The sequence below is a fragment of the Leptonychotes weddellii genome, chromosome 7, assembly GCF_054177405.1.
Source record: "Leptonychotes weddellii isolate Sample4059 chromosome 7, ASM5417740v2, whole genome shotgun sequence".
NCBI lineage: Eukaryota > Metazoa > Chordata > Mammalia > Carnivora > Phocidae > Leptonychotes > Leptonychotes weddellii.
In genome coordinates this window covers 127111784-127120904 of record NC_138375.1, presented here as the reverse complement: position 1 = coordinate 127120904, position 9121 = coordinate 127111784, and the positions used below count along the sequence as shown (strand labels likewise).

At 37.7% G+C, this 9121-nt stretch overlaps 1 long non-coding RNA gene across 1 annotated transcript; it reads left to right on the top strand.

The window, feature by feature from the left end:
* Window positions 1-1057: 1057 nt before the first annotated feature.
* On the top strand, window positions 1058-8825 carry LOC145722761 (uncharacterized). Its single transcript, XR_014147277.1, has 2 exons — window positions 1058-1453; window positions 7627-8825. It is a non-coding gene; the product is annotated as an uncharacterized LOC145722761 (long non-coding RNA).
* Window positions 8826-9121: the final 296 nt, after the last annotated feature.

Here is a 9121-nt window from a genome sequence, read left to right as displayed (position 1 = left end):
ATATGATACATGTCTTTCTCTGTTTGACTTATTTCACTCAACATAATACCCTCCAGTTCCATTCACGTCATTGCAAATGGCAAGATCTCATTCCTTTTGATGGCTGCATAATATTCCATTGTATATATATACCACATCTTCTTTACCATGGATGGGAGAGTTTTAATGCTTTAAAGGAATGAGAGACTCATGGAACTTCAGAGATATTAGCAAATGAGAGAGAACACCTGATTTTATTAAGTTGCTATGTGTTAAGACTTAGACACCACTACTTCATTCCACTTGCTTATGTATTTATGAATAAAAACTGAAATTCTCATCTACCCACACATTTTTAACTGTGATACTATAAAGACTATGGACTAGGAATATGGCTTTATGAGTGTAAGATTACTTGAGTTTCATTTAATTAAAATAGGAATCAAAAGGCCAGAATGTTGACATTTGATTTTCTTTTGCCTTTCTCATGTCCAACTCGGTGCCATTTAGCAGGTCTCAATCACTTGCCCCCATGCAGACATACACCTGTCAGTTTATATTAAGAAATGATGGAAGACTAAACCATTAAAAAACAAACAAACAAGAAAACCAACTGTCAATTCTCCAAAGTGATTAAATTCTTTTCACTTCCACTGCAGTGTCTGAGGGTTTCCTTTGCTCCATATTCTCTCCATTTGGTGGTGGTAGTCTTTTTGATTTTAACTGTTCTAGGGAATGTGAAATGTTATCTCATTGTGATTTTAATTTGCATTCAGTCATGTTAAGCACTCTTATATGTGCCTATTTGCCTTTCTTGTATTTTCTTTTGTGAGGTGTCTTTTCATGTTTGTGCCCGCTGGGAAGGGGTTATTAGTCTTTTTACTTATGATGTGTAGGAATTTGCATGTATTCTGCATATATTTTCAGTGTCAGATATATGTATAACTGTCCTCTTTGACTAACAGTAACAATAACTGAAGGATATTATGTATGGAAGATATTGACACATTTAATACATTTTTTTTAAGATTTATTTATTTTAGAGAGAGAGAGAGAGACAGTGTGAGTGGGGTGGGAGGGAGGGGCAGAAGGCGGGGGAGAGAGAGAATCTCAAGCAGACTCCCTGCTGAGTGTGGAGCCCGACATGGGGCTCAATCTCATGATCCTGAGATCATGACCTGAGCCGAAATCAAGAGCTGGACGCTTACCCGACTGAGCCATTGAGCATGCCCCAGTACATTTAATACTTCTAAACTGGCAATTTTGGAAGGGAATTAGCAGTTAAAACACAGACTTTATAACTTTAAATTTAAAACAAAAATTACATCCTGTTATTCCGTTTCAGGTGCAGTTAAAAACGAGCATTTCTAGCCAGTATGTAATTCGGACGCAACCAACTAATAGGTGCCTTTCTACACTGGAATGTGCAGCTGCAGCTCTTTCCATTTTGGAGAAAAATAATTACATACAAGAGGTATGTCTTTGGAAAGTTATATAGTTTTTTAAAGTAAGCAGTTTGGTTAGATTTTATCTAGAAAATTTAGAAATGCATAGCTTGTAAAATTTGCAGCTCAGGTGTCAAATTGAATGTATCTGTGATAGAAATTTGTGTGCATTTATAACCTTCTTTCCCCCTCTGGTGTTTTTCTGTGTTAGTTTAGCATCCAGATTGCATTATTTAAATATTCATTCTAAGCTGTGCAAACAGCATTTGTAATAAGCTAAATTGCTTTTAAGTAGCACGACATTAAATACAGGGTTTTTTGGTTAGATTTTTCTTTTATTATTTTGTATTTCTCTTTTAGCATTTTGTGTTTTCTTGTACACAGCTTTTTTCTTTTTAATTAAAAGAATATTTTACAGCAACTTTTTTTTTTTTTTTGCATTGGTGGTTTTATTTGAGAAGGTGTATACCAACTTTCTGTTTATCTTAGTCACCACTTGGCTTGGAGTATAAAAAAGATAATTTTTTGAGGAAAAAACGCCTGCAGAATATGAAAAGGTTATAACCTGCAATCATCATTTTATTTAATTTCCATGAAAGCCTGGTGATTTCATATATAATTAATAATCATCAGTAAAGAATAGTGTTCATTGAGCTCACAAACATCTCAGTTTTTTGGAACATGTAGGAAACTTTGCACTTAAGGCAAAAGAAAAAAGAACAGCAAAATAAGACTTAAATTGTTAAGAGTTTTTTAATCACTGAAGATTTTTGATAAAACTCAAGAAGAACAGTCAGAGGATAATGAGCGTAACCAAATGGGGTTTTATAACTCCTCTTTCTGACACACATACACACACATACACAGTTCTCATTCCTGCCTTCTTTCTGTCTCTCATTATATGCTGTGGGTACTATGATAAGAGGATGCCGTAGCCATGAAGGAAATTTCAGTAATGGACAAAAGCTCAGGTCAGAGTAACTGGATTGGTTATCAAGAAAAAGAACCAAAGACGCCCAGAGCAGGGAGAGTTAAAGAATGCCAGAAGCAAGCCTTGAATTGCCTTTACCCTCTCCCCCTACCCTAAGCTATGGGAAATGTCAGAGTTGGAGGCTTTTCTTCTTTTGAAAGAAGTAGGCTTTCATGAGTAGGCTTTTTTTTTTTTTTTTTAAAGATTTTATTTATTTATTTGAGAGAGAGAATGAGAGACAGAGAGCACGAGAGGGAGGAGGGTCAGAGGGAGAAGCAGACCCCCTGCTGAGCAGGGAGCCCGATGCGGGACTCGATCCCGGGACTCCAGGATCATGACCTGAGCCGAAGGCAGTCGCTTAACCAACTGAGCCACCCAGGCGCCCATGAGTAGGCTTTTTTGTGTGTGTATCTGTGTAAGTAAACTTCGTTTGGGGTCTAGGCAATTTCTCTTTCTCTGTTCTCTCTCCTTTGAGAAAGAAAAAAATTTCTTGAGGGACCATACATCTTTCTCCCAAATGACCAGACAGTGTTTTCTGACTTTTCTCCCTCTGCTCTAACCTTATCACCTGTTACCATGTATCTAGCTATCAACATAGCACTTTATATACCCCTGTACTTGTTTTTCTATTTTGTTTATATGTTCTTGGGCAAAAGTAATATACACTTTTTAGGCATCTTTTTTTTTTTTTTCTAATTTTTATTTATTTATTTGAGAGAGAGAGAGAGAGAAACAGCATGAGAGGGGAGAGGGTCAGAGGGAGAAGCAGGCTCCCCGCTGAGCCGGGAGCCCGATGTGGGACTCGATCCCAGGACTCCGGGATCATGACCTGAGCCGAAGGCAGTTGCTTAACCAACTGAGCCACCCAGGCGCCCGCTTTTTAGGCATCTTAAAAGAAAGATGAAACTGAGCGCTATTATTTAAACTTGCTTTCTATACAGTCTCTGTATTTTCCTTTTCGTTGATTTAAAACTCAGTGATCAGCTGACATCAGACCAAGGACCCATTAAAAGCTCAAATCTTGAGGGAAAAATGTAATATTCTTTGGCTGTGGATTTGAAACTTTATTTCCTTTCCTTCTTTGGGGTTCTGAAAAGAATCGTCTATGGACCTACATCTCTTATTTCTACATTGGAATAGGATCTTTACTTCAATTCTGAACAGAAGCTTTAACGTTGGTAGTGGTGGTGATTTAATAATGCCGTTGTAATACAATAGGGCTAGGGGTTTTGATCATTTTTGTACTACTGCTTCCAATGATCCTACTGCTCCTTCCTTCCAGTTTCATAAGATCCGTGATTCTGGTATTAGTTAATGTACCATTCCAGCAGGAAGCTTATCGTATGCTCTGAGTATAATATCCAACAACAGGCAAAGTTCAAGATACAGAATGGCAACAGGATCCATCCTGTCTTCAGCTTTTGTTACTGTTGTCTGTGGGTCAAATGGCACACGAAATCCCAAAGTAATAGTGAGGTCCTACAGTTCTCTTTCTGTTTGCTTTGATCACCAGGAGTAGTCAAGTAATACTTCAGTGGCCAGGAGACGAAAAAGTGTGTTTGACAATGTGTGATTTGGGAGGTGCTGATAAGATTCTTGGCTGGAGCATGAGCAGAAGAAATGCATAATGGAACATCCCAAGTTGCTTATTATTATAGCTGGCAGAAAAAAGTTAGCTTTCTCAGTGGGGGAATCCCAAGTCCAGCCTGTTCGAATTTAGCTACAATTTAAAAAAATATATCAGTTCATTCCCTTGAGAAATACAATTACCATCTGTTCTGAATGTAGGTGTTTTCTCTCTTTCCTGAGGAGGAAAGCTATGACATACATGTTTCCCCCAGTAACCCTTTATTAGGGGCCTCCTAATGAAACGGTAAGGCAATGGGGCAGAGAAGTAATTTTTCATCTGGCTTTATTCTATCCTGATAGGTAGGGCTCCTCAAAATAAAGAACTTGGCATGGAATAGCCTTCTTAGTCTGCTGATTCATCCTTGTTCTTTATGAAAAAAAGCTAAAAGCTAGCAGCTTTTCAAACACTCACAGTAGCTCAAGGTGAGCTTTGAAGCAGGTTTGAATTAAACCCCGTCACTTATCATCATCATTTTTTGCCCATGATCAATTCATATAATCTCCTTGTGCATGTTTTCTTATCTATAATGTACCAAAAATAGTTACCTCTTAGTACTGTTGTGAGAATTGAGTGGAATAATGTGTGTTAATTGCCTGACACCAGGAACTCAAGGAGAATTAATCCCCTTGTTCTTCCTTGTCTCCCCAATTCTTGCCAATAAATTCACAACAGTTTTGAACTGAAGATTGGTGATTTTCATTGAGCTATTGTAATATTTACCAGGGCTTTTCACACCTTGGAAGTCTTGAGCTTAGGGATCTTTTTTGTAATAGAACCTTTCCTACTTAGGAGGTTTATCTTATGAGCCTGTATAGGTAGATGGGGTAAAGCTTTGTGCACAGCCAAAGTGCCTTAGCGCTCTGCTCGACAACAGTAGCTGGTCAGTAAGGGTCCCTTGAGAACTGTCACTTTATACCTGCAGACAAAGGATTTACAAAACACTGATTCCCCCCCAAATAAACTTTTAGAAATGAACTTATTTTGAAAGTGGAAGATTTTGGATTTTCATTGTTCCTCTGAACCAGTCTGTTTCTCCTGTAGCTTCACATTGCCTCAAATATGATGTTGTTAGTTTATACAGAAGCATTGTCATTTATTATCACGTGGTGCGCTTATCCCCTTAGTGTAACCTAATAATGACCCTTTAAGGCTGACATTATTTCCCTCAGAAAATGGCAGGGAGAAGTTACATGACTTACCTGGGAACACGTAGCTAGTAATGATCACACCCGTCAAGATAGGCTAGCTGCGGCTGCGAAATCAGAATGGCGTGACACGACAGAGGTTTATGTGCCTGTCACACTGGCTGTGCTGTGGGATCGCCCGGGCTGGGCTGGCGTGGGGGTGGGCGTGGTTGTGCTTGCTGCGGTCACTTAGGGGCCCAGGCTGGTGGAGGCACCATCTAAATATGTCATTCTCCCTCCATCAAGGAAGGCATAAAGGGAGGTGGTGAGTCATACATTCCTTTAAAGCTTCTGTCCAGAGGTGACACACAGTATTCATGCTCACATTTCATTAACCAAAGCAAGTGATATGGCCGACCTAATTTCAAAGATGGAGGACTGGCGTGCTTGGAACAGCCCTACTGAGTACCACAGAGATGGGGTGGGGATCTAATCTAGATCTGTCTCCACAACTCGCTCTCTTAATTACCTCAGGAAACTGATAGAATCTTATTTTCAGGAGGTAAACGTTGGAGGCCCTTACCAATAGGAATATTAGTATTCTGTCCATCAAGAATCTAATAAATGTCGTACATAGCAACGGAAACTTCCATTGTCTCAGTCTCTATGTAGTCCTAGGTATGTTTTCTAGGGATGATGTTTCAGGATCCAGTCAGTCTGTGTTGACTCTGTAAAGAAATACATAGTTATTTCCACATTCCCTCTCTTATTTGAAGAAGTTAAAAGAAATCATGATAGCATATATAAGGGGCTTTCTACGATAATGGTGTGCAGAGTTTTTCCGAGAAGTTTGTCTCTTTCCCATTGGTGTGTGTTAGGGATTACATTTGGTTACATATAACAGAGCGGTCACTGCAGTGACTGAACAGGGTATATACTGGCTTTTTCTCCTGGATGTAAGAAATGCTGAGGTGAGCAGCCCAGGGCTAGGGATCTCTTCTGTCTTTCTGTCCATCATCAGATGTATTTGACTTTAATCTTCATGTTGATTGCATTGTAGTCACATGATGGTTGTCCCACCTCTAACAGTCCTATTCCAGGCAAGAAGAAAGTGCAGAAGCCTCTGCCTCCTGAGTCTGTCCCATTGTAAAGAGTATCTCTGGAAGCCCCCACAAGAACCTCCACATATATATCATTATATGGACCATGTCGGTAGCCAGTTAACAATCCTAGCTGGATACACTGCCACCTTGAATAACATTTTGGATTTTTTTTAATAAGGAAGAAAAGAATAAATACGGAGAAGGAAATGCTGGTGACAGTGTCTAAGAGTTTGGTGTCAGACTAGAGCTTATGTTAAGCTCTGCTGACACTCATGTTGTGTATGAGGGAGAATACATTTTCACATAGACGTTGTGAAATTTTGGTAGTTAAATCTGTCAGTTTTTTCCTTTGTTCCTTTTATTTCTAAAAAACAGTTTGCTTACTCAAGTTGGCGATTGTTATTTGAGAGATTTAGATCAGGGGTCTCAGGCCCAAGGAAAGAATCTGACTCAAAATATGTTTTAAACATGTGACAGAGTGGGAATTTTTTTTTTTTTTTATTTTTGAACTTGAAAAACTTCAGGTCGGGCATGTGCTCTAGTTGTGTTTTAACCTCCACCGTTCTTTGTTATCATATGGGTCTACCCACTGTACATGTTTATGTTATATGACTGGCCCTGTAAGTATTTGGATTTAGACAGGTACATATATAGTTAGAATTATTTCAAATGCACCAAAACCGGGATATCTAACTTGTATGTGGTCCCTGGACCAATGTGAGAGAATTAGTAAACCGCTTACCAATTGCCGCCATCATCTGATTGTTCTCAGGCAGCAGGAAACGTGCATCATTCTGTGATTGAAACTGAATTAAGGGCACCTAGGTGGCTCAGTTGGTTGATTTTGGCTCAGGTCATGATCTCAGGGTCATGGGCTCGAGCCCCACGTCGGGCTCCCTGCTCACTGGGGAGTCTGCTTCTCCCTCTCTCTCTCTGTTCCTCCCCAACTTGTGCTCTCCTCTTTCTCTCTCTCAAATAAATAAATAAATAAAATCTTAAAAAAAAAAAGAAACTGAATTAACTAATTTGTATCTAAAGGTCTCTTTTACTCTGTTACACATTAAATTATTATAATGCAACAGTTTTTTGAGGTGTTTGAATATGTTAATGTGTAAAACTAAATTTGGACTTTATCATCTCTATGGAAAATTAGCTACTTGTGTCTTTTTACTGGAATTCCTTAGCACTATGTAAGGTATGAATTAAAAGAAATTTATATTTAGAAATCATCACATATTTAGTAGAGTGTCTATTACTTTTCATAGTTAAAAGGCAATAATAGTAAAAAGAAACATAATAATCCCTGTTTCTGAAGAGAAAGCTAGATACAATATGATTTGTTACACTATTTTAGTATCTTTTTTTATCTTCACAGACTTTGCTTCGTCCTCTTCAAGCTTTATGCTCTTTCCAGCTTCAGCATGGTGCTCAAATTCGCCTCAGCAAGGAACACCTTCTGAAAAATGGATTATATCCTAAGCCAATGCCAAAGAACAAACGCAAACTCAGGAGAATGGAACTGTTAATGAACAGTGTTAAAATTTAGTACAGTTGTTTTGTGGTGCTAGTTATTTTGTCTTCCGCTGGCAAGACCAGGTTGAGTTTTCAGAAAATTTAAATCTGTGGGTGTTTGACTGCTAAAGAGTGAGAGTTGCATACTAAACTTGCCCAGAAGAAGGAAGTAAACCAAATAGCCATAAAAAAGCAAACAAACACAAAAATTTCACTGACTCCGTTAAAAGCAAGGTTTCATAGTGTGTTTGTTTTAAAAAATGTGCCTCTAATACATTTTTTCAGATCCATTGTTTGAAATGTGATTAATTGTTGAGTGAGGTTAGAAGTTCTTTTTTTACAAAATAGAAAGAAATTATTGTACCTGATTGCGGCAGTATTGTTTTCATTAATGTGTATACATAGTTAGGTGTAGACCTTTAATTGAGGGCACTTACATCAATAACCAATCTTGAACATAAACTTTATAGTTTGTAATAAGTAACAAAAATAATGATCATCAAGTAGTTTAGATTGAGTTAATTTATTTCATAGGATACTATAACAGAATATGGAAACTAAATATATTCTTTAGGGACTAAACTTGAACTCAGCTTTATGATTTAAGTGTTTTATTAATTGCCCGAATTTTTTGGTATTAAGGTATAATTGGAATATAAGATTATATTAGTTTCAGGTGTACACCATAATGATTCAGTCTTTATATACATTGCAAAATAATCATCACATGATCAGTCTAGTTAACATCCCTCACCATACATATTTACAAAATTTTTTTCTTGTAATGAGAACTTTTAAGATATACTTTCTTAGCAACTTTCCAATATGCAATATTTGCAGTTTTGCAGAATTATGAACTATAGTCACCATGTTTTATATTACATCGCATGACTTATTTATTTTAGTTTGTTTATTTTAGTAGTTTGTTCCTTTTGACCCCATTCACCCATTTGCCCACCATTCACCCTCTGCCTCCAGCAACCACCAGTCTATACTCTGTATCTATGAGCTTCTTTGTTTTTTGTTTTTAAAGATTCTGCATAAAAATGATATCAAATGATATTTATCTTTCTCTTTGTGACTTATTTCACTGAGCGTTAAGCCTTCCAGGTCCATCCATGTTGTCACAAATGGCAAGATCTCATTCTTTTTTTTATGGCTGAATAATAATCCAGAGTGTGTGTGTGTGTGTGTGTGTGTGTGTGTGTGTGTGTGTATACACCACATTTTCTTTATTCATCCACTGATGGCTGTTTAGGTTATTTCCATATCTTGGCTATTGTAAATAATGCTGCACTGAGCATAGAGGTGCATCCTTTCAAGTTAGTCTTTTTGTTTTCTTTGGCTAAATACCCAGA